Below are 8,109 nucleotides of genomic sequence, written 5' to 3' on the forward strand. Positions count from 1 at the left end.
CTTAAGTTATTTAAACTGGCATGGAGCGCAACTTCAACAGTATGTTTTGCATCATCTAAATTTCTAAATACCTGGAGTATATTTGTAAACATGGCAATCTAACATGTTATTGAACGGCACATTCATATTCAAATCAGCATAAATGAGGATTTAACAGCTGATTGCACAGCGTGAATGATAGTAACTAATTGTCAAGTCGGAAAGTTGCGCAGATAATAGTACTAATTCGATCCGCATGCAGCCGCGGCGATGTGACTTACAGTAGCAAATTCATGCATTTTAAGCTTGCTGCCCAAGTCCCCGGACATAAAAGCATGATTCTGGATTAGGGGCAAAATGGGCAGTCGGAAGGGAAGAGAAGGGTAAGGAGGGAGAATCGGAGTTAGGTTTGAGGGGCGGTGTGAAACTTTTCTTTCCCTTCTCACAGGCCTTCACCTCTTTTATAACAGTCATCAATGGCGCTCCCTGGCCATTCAGCGCTGTCCCTCTTATAGGAAGCAATTGTTCAGAGGTGTGGCTCATTTCAGGCATTAATCTCCAGTGAATGGCGGCTGTGTTACCCATTTTGTCTTTGCCTGGAGCCTGCAGGCAGCTGGTCAGTGGAAAGTAACAATGACCACAGGAGCAGAATGGGGCAAATGCTCTGCTGCAGATGCTGCGTCCCCAACATTGACCTTGGTCTTTTCCCTCCCAGGGTGGCTCGGCCCCTCGCAGCAGGAACCTGGCTTTCCTAGGCTGCCATTGTGGGCGAGGTGGCAGCTACCTGCAGGGTTTGTTCCCTCCTCAAAACATTTAGACCCAACAGGCAGTCACAATGAGGGCTGGAAACTGGGGCCAACGTGGACAAGGCTGCTGAAGGCAAAACACAAAAACAAACCCCCTAATTTCCAGGGGGACTTTTTCCGCAGTGATTATCGGCTACGCTCTCAGCAGGTCTGGTCGGGTGATCTGAAGCCTGGGTGTTGGGCATTCATCAGGGGAAGCGCCTGTTCTTTCAGCCCAGTGCTCACCTCCTGCGTCCTCCATCCTCCAGCCCCGCCAGCCTGCTCTGTGTCAGCGAGGAGCACTAGGGACTCTGGCCTGAGGCATTTGCAGAACACGGGGAGGAGGAGAAATGTAACAGATACTCCTGCCTTCTGCCAGCCCCTATTGCCTTCTGTGCCTCCAACTCCCCAGGGCAAGATATAGATTCCTATCCTTCTCTCCATCCCCGTCTTCACCCCATCTCCATCCTCCATCACGTCTCCTTCTCCATCTCTCTCTACTTCCATCTCTCTCTCATCTATCTATCTATCTATCTATCTATCTATCTATCTATCTATCCATCTATCCATCTATCTATCTATCTATCATCTATCTATTCTACACAGAAGCATGAATTTGGGCAAGTACCACTTATCATTTCTGTGATTAAACCATTAATGACTCCCCATTGTCAACAGAAAACCCAAACTTCTTACTAGAACACTGAAAGTCTTTCATAACCTGTCTCATCTTGGTTTTTCAGCCTCTTCTTCCCCCTCCCCTTCTCCCTCCCTCCCTTTCTTTCTCCTTTCCTTCCTCTGAGGCGACACTGTGCTAGGCACGTGACATCCTGCCACTCCCTCCCACCCACTTCCCAGTGACCACCCTTCGTCACTCCTCTCACTGCCCCTCCCCATCTCCATCCCCACAAAGGCCTGGTCTCAGAGCCACGCTGGACTGATTGTCTTCCCCAAGTCCTCTGGCTCTTTCCCCTCTCTCAGCCTCTGTCTTTGAGGCTTCCTCTCTGGAATGCTTGTCCCTGTGAACCCACATCCCGTGGCATGAATGGCTCCTTCTTTAGAGCTCCCACTTGTCAAGACCGAACATGGCTGCATCTCTTACTGGACTGCAGATGCCCTCCTCATTGTATCCTAGTGCCTAGAAGGGCTTCCAGCTGAATAATATGTGCATGGAGGAGCAGAGGGAAATAAGCCTAGATGGCCAATTCTACCTAGATGGAAGTCATGACCTTGGGCCCTGGAGCCAGCTGCCTGCTCAGTCCTACCTCTGCCACTTGCCAGCTGAGCACCCCTGGGCCAGTTTCCTCACCTCTCTGAGCCTTGTTTCATCGACTGTACAGTGCCTACTTCATAAGGTTGCTCTGAGGATTGAACGAGTGAATGCAAGCAAAGCACTTAGCATACTGCGGATGCTCAATAAATAGAACGTGGGTTCCCCCAGGGCAGCGCTTCCTCTTTTCCTCAAACTCATGTTACACATTTCATAGACAGTTTTGGTTCCCAGGTCATAGAAGGACAAGTCTAAATCCTGGAATAAAAATGTTCATTTTAGGATTTTTGCATTGGTAATCAGTTGATGAAGACAAGCATCATGGCAAGGACTGGAGAGCCAGGTTCTTCAATGTTCTCAGTTACAGAAATTAGAGGGTTTGTTTTGGGTCTCACTTCTCTTTTCAAATAGACTTGTTTTTCTGTTTGTTTTTGAAGTTTCTCTCTTAAAAATTACGAAACTTTATTTTTAAAGCAGTTTAGGTTCACAGAAATAGAGTTGGTTTTGTCATATCTTTTATATGATTCTGATTTCACAGAAAAAGTCTACAATCTACACAGTTTTATGTGTGCCATGTAAATTACGTTTAGTTTTACTTTTATAGTTTTCACACAGAAGAATAAAAATGAGAGATTAAATGAAAGACTTGTTTAACAAGAACAAAGCTACTGAGTTGGGAATGTGGAAACCTTTATTTTGACAGATTGGGAACAGTTTATGGTTCAGATTAGAATAGTTTCTGAAATTATCCAGTACCCTCCACAAAATGTTAGCAAATAGAATACAGCAATGTATAAAAAGAAAAATATATCTTGACAAAGTGAGGTTTATCCAAGGTGTGGGAAATTGGTTTAACATTCAAAAAGCAACACTGTCATAAAGAAGAAAAACCTTGTGACCATATTAATAAATGCAGAGGAAACATTTGATGAAATTTATTACCCATAGTATTTAAAAACAAAACAAAACACCCCAAAACAACAATAACAACAAAAATAAACAGCTTGCAACAAACTAGAAACTCAAAGAAACTTCCTCCCTAGTAAGGGGTATCTACCAAACACCTAGAACTAACGTCATACTTAATAGCGAAATATTGGATTCTTCTCTCCTACAGCCAAGGCAAGGATATCTACTCTCGTCACTTCTACTCAACAACGCCGTTGAAGGCCAAGGCAATGAATGAGGCAGGCACCAGAAACCAAAGGCATAAAGATCAGAAAGGAAGGAGTAAAACTACCTTTACTCACAGATGACATCATTGTGTACATGAAACATCCAAAGGAATTTGCAAACAAACTACTAGAATTTTTTAGTGAGTTTAGCACAGTTGCAGGATAAAAGGTCAATGTATGAAGATTAAATTCTATTTCTCTATACAGGCAACAAACGATGGGAAAATAAAATTAAAGTACACTTTACTTAAAATAACATAAGCGTCAAATACTAGGAATAAGTTTAAATTTAATGAAGATGTGTAAGACCTCTACACAGAAATTTATAAAATAATGCTGAGAGAAATTAGAGAAGTCTTAAATAAATGGGGAGATATACCATGTTCATGTGTTGGAAGATTTAGTATAAGATGTCAGCTTTTCTCAAAGTTATCAATAGAGTCAGTGTTATCCCAACCAAAATCCCAGTAGGGATTTTTGTAGAAATGGATAAACTGATTCAAAATACATACACAAATGATCTACAATAGCCAAAACAATTGTGAAAGAACAAAGAAGAACAAAGTTGGAGGAGTTACGCTAGCTGATCTCAAGACTTACTAAAAACCTATAGTAATCCAGACAGGGTGGTATTAATATAAGGATAAAATGCAGATCAATGGAACAGGATACAGTCTAGAAACAGACCCACAATGGTTGTTGGGCAACACATATACCCATGGTCAAGTGATTTTTGATAAAAATGCCAAAACAATTCAATGTGGAAAGGAAAACAAATCATCTCCGTAAATGTGAGGAAAAAATTGATGGGAAAACTAGATATTGGCATAGGGAAAAAAAACAACCTTGACTCCTACCTCACACCACATATATAAATTAATCTGAGGTGGAAAATTTACAAACAGAGGAGAAAACCCTCACTATTTGGGGCGGGCAAAGATTTCTCAGAAAGTCACAAAAGGCACTAACAATAAAAGAAAAACATTCAAACATTGGACTTTATCAAAATTAAATACTTCTTCTCAAAAGAAACATCATTAAGAAAGTGAAAAGTCAAGCTACAGATTGGGAGAAAATATTCAAGAAACGTGTGTCTAAAATATATAAGGAATCCCTACAAATCAATAATTTAAAAAATCCATAAAAAATATGTAATGAACCTATTTTTAGTTTTAATAAACTAATAAACGGAAGATACTTGAATAACCAAGAAATACATTAAAAAGTGTTCAACATCATTAGGCAACTGGGGAATGCAAATGAAAACCACAAAGAGATACTACAACATACTCAGAATGTCTAAAATGACAAGACCGACAATATCAAGTTTGGCAACCTTACGTTGTTGGTGGCTGTGTAAAACGGTACAATCTTAAACATTTATCCACCTTATGAGCCAGGAATACCACTTGTAAGTATGTATCCAAGAGAAATGAACACATTCCTCAAAAAGATGTGTCCAAGAATGTTCATGGCAGCTTTATCATCATAACCGGAAACAACAACAAGAGAATAGGTAAACAAATTACGGGATGTTTTTACAATGGAACACTACTCATCAATCAAAAGAAACAAACTATTGATACAAGTGACATCATGGATGACCCTGGGAAACATTATGTTGAACACAAGAAACCAAGCACAGAAAAATACGTATTTTATAATTCTATGAATACAAAGTTTAAGAACAATCAAAACTAATCTGTGGTGATAGAATAGCGCTGGTCGACTGGAAGAAGGCACAGGGGAATTTTCTGGGATGATGAAAAGGTTCCATATCCTGCACTGGGTGATAGTCATATAGGTCGCATTGATTAAACTTCAAAGAGCAGTAGACTTAACATGTGGGCGTTTTACATTATAAAGTAGTACTGTCAGCACGGAAGAAAGAGAGAGAGAGAGGCAAAGAGCGAGAGTAAGAGAGAGAATTGTATATTCCAGGAGGATTGGCTCTTGTATTAATCAAGTAACAGAAAATAATAAAGATTATTATTATGATCACTATAAGCATATAATGCTCATAATGCCACCCACTTTATAAGCATACAAAATAAACTAAGTCCCTGTCCTATGACTCTTGGTTCCTGGATGGCTTAAACTTTCTTTTAAAAAGTAAACTAGGGAATAATGATTCTTATTGGGGTAGAAACTAGCAGAACTTTATTCTAAATTCAAACCAATGCAAGGCTTCCAGCCTTTGGGACAGCCTCCCCATGCTCCAGGTCCCTGGAGCATCTCAAATAAGTTGGCAGTTCTGCAAAAAAGACACTTGCTACAAGCAACTTCCTTAAGTTGAAAGCCCAAATGGCTGGAAGTCAATTGCATCTCCACCCCCTCAGACTTCCCGCCTTTGATGGGTTTCTCTTCTGTCCCAGCTATGCCACAGGAAGCATGTTGCTAGGCGCTTCCCAGCAAGGAATAAGATTGCAAACATAGGGGATATATCCTTTTGCTTTGTTTTGTTTTTCAGGAGGGACTCCTTGTGATTGAATCCTGTGATGACCATGACTATTAAACATAGTTGCTGCTGCTGTGGCTGGTAGTGGAAGCGATGGACTGGGTGATCTCTTCAGAGAAATTGACAGCAGATTTGGGGAAAAACATTGGGTGATTCTAGGCAATGTGTCAGTCAACAGTTCTTATTATTAATCCTGGAAGCCTGCTATTTCTTTGAAAAGAAGGAAAACTGCAATTCTCAGCAGCTCTTCGTGCCCACCAAGGTAGAGACAAAGTCTGTATTAATTCAGGTAAACAAAATTGATGCTTCTGAAGAGTTCAAGGGTTGGGGAGCAGGCACGCACACGCCTGCAGTGCATCAGGCATCCTGTGACTTGAGGATGAAGGCCACATGCTCAGGAAGGTTGGTCAGGATGACAGAAGAGCCTGCCTCTTTTATGACTTTGTCAATCTGCCTGCCTCTGTTCTTCCTGTTCTGTGAGAAAAATGAATATTTTACTTGTTTAAGCCATAGTCAAGTTTTATGTCATTCATTGCCAAACTCATTCCATATTGAAAAAGACTCCTTCATAAGTAGAGAGGTAGATATTACATTTTATTTATTTTTAAAAAGCATCAAAGATGGCACTTGGCAATCTCATTTGTAATTATTCACCCCTCCGTGTATCAGTGCCCTTTGCCAGGCCACTTGGCCATTCCTCTGACTTGGGGCCCCACCAATTACTTTCCCGCCTCTTTGATGCAAGGCTTGGCCGTGGGCTTGCTCTGGCCGGTGGAACGCTGGTGGACGCAAATGAGCAAAGGCTTTAAGTGTGGTTGGGAGTGGGGAGCTTGTTCCCCTCTGAGAATGTGCCCCTGGAAGCTGCTGTTCTGAAGTGATGAGAGACAAAGGGAATAGATCAGACCCAACCTGCAGCCTGGATCCCACCCAACAGCCCCCAGCCTGAAGAAGAGCTCAGCCACATCAGCCAAACTTCAGACAACCTGCACACCACGAGCATGAGTGTGACTCTTTGTGGTCAGCCCCTGGGTTTGGGGATTTTCTGTTCTGCAGTCATATTGTGGCCGATCCAGTCATATTAAACCTACAGTTTTGTAGGCTAATCTTTCAGTTAGCAATATGCTGTCAACAAAAATATGCTTCTACAACCTGAGTGTCAAAGGTTGCGTAGTATTCTTTAGTATAGAATAACCTAACTCTTTTCATCCATTTCCTGTGATCAGACAATCAGGTGTTTCCAGCATTTTGCTGATAGAAATAAAGCTGCCACAAACATCCTATGCATGTTCTCATGTTCCCTAGAACAAATCTTTAAAGAATAAATTCCTAGAAGTGGAATTGCTAAGTCAGAGCGTATGCACATTTTAAGGCTTTTCATACGTATTACCGAATAGCTCTTCAGAAACTTTGGAACAATTCACATTCCTACCAGCAAGGAATGAAAGTACTCATTTCCCCAAATCTTTCCAGGATTAGATATAATCATGCTTGTCCTTTTTGTGCCAAGTCTTGATGGATGCTAGTGACTCTTTATTTTTTAGTGTTTTATGTGTTTTTCTTAATATAAAAGAAACGTAGGGGCTGGCCCTGTGGCCAAGTGGTTATGTTCACAATCTCCACTTCGGTGGCCTGGGGTTTCGCCAGTTGGGATCCCAGGCGTGGACATGGCACTGCTCATCAGGCCCTGCTGAGGTAGCGTCCCACATGCCACAACTAGAAGGACCCACAACTAAAATATACAACTATGTACTGGGGGGATTTGGGGAGAAAAAGCAGAAAAAAAAAAAGAAGATTGGCAACAGTTGTTAGCTCAGGTGCCAATCTTTAAAAAAAAAAAAAAAAGAAGGCAAATTTCATAGAAAAAAAGAAATGCAGGTTAAATATGGAAATATAAAAGTATGTGAAAAGAATAAAATATTAATCACCTTTGAGGCCGTTTCCAAATGATACCCAATGCTAGCATTTTGCATAAATCCTCTGGTAGTTTATATATTCATGCTTATACATATAACACATACACGTGATATTTACACATTATTGCAGGGCCCAAGTTTTACAGGTCACACACTCAGATGTGAATGGAGAAACTTAAGTTTATTTCTCTATAACGGAAATGAACTTGATCTTGAACTCCAATTCCAACTTGGTAGAAGAAAACACTTAAATTTGCTGCCTGTTATGGACTAAATGTCTGTGTCCTCCCTAAACTGATATGTCAAAGCCCTAACCCCCAGCTTGGCTGTGTTTGGAGCAAGGAAATATTAAGGTTAAATGAGGTCATAAGGGTGGGGCCCTGATTTGGTTGGACTGATGTCCTTATAAGAACAGACCCCAGAGAGCTCGCTTTCTCTCTACGCACACAAAGAAGAGGTCATGTGAGCACGCAGCAAGAGAGTGTCCGTCTGCAAGCCAAGAAAAGAGAACTTGGAATAAAGCCCACCT

The 8,109-nt window shown here is 41.3% G+C and overlaps 1 long non-coding RNA gene across 2 annotated transcripts in view; it reads left to right on the forward strand.

Annotated features, from left to right (window-relative positions):
• Positions 1–7,003, forward strand: part of LOC139040982 (uncharacterized) — a 49,216-nt gene extending 42,213 nt beyond the window's left edge. Inside the window, exon 3 of one of the 2 annotated variants that reach the window (XR_011495379.1) lies at positions 5,680–7,003. This is a non-coding gene — a long non-coding RNA (uncharacterized lncRNA). The remainder of the gene's footprint in view (positions 1–5,679) is intronic. The other variant, XR_011495380.1, reaches the window with a different exon arrangement.
• The last annotated feature ends 1,106 nt before the right edge of the window (positions 7,004–8,109 follow it).

This window comes from Equus asinus, chromosome 18 (assembly GCF_041296235.1).
Source record: "Equus asinus isolate D_3611 breed Donkey chromosome 18, EquAss-T2T_v2, whole genome shotgun sequence".
NCBI lineage: Eukaryota > Metazoa > Chordata > Mammalia > Perissodactyla > Equidae > Equus > Equus asinus.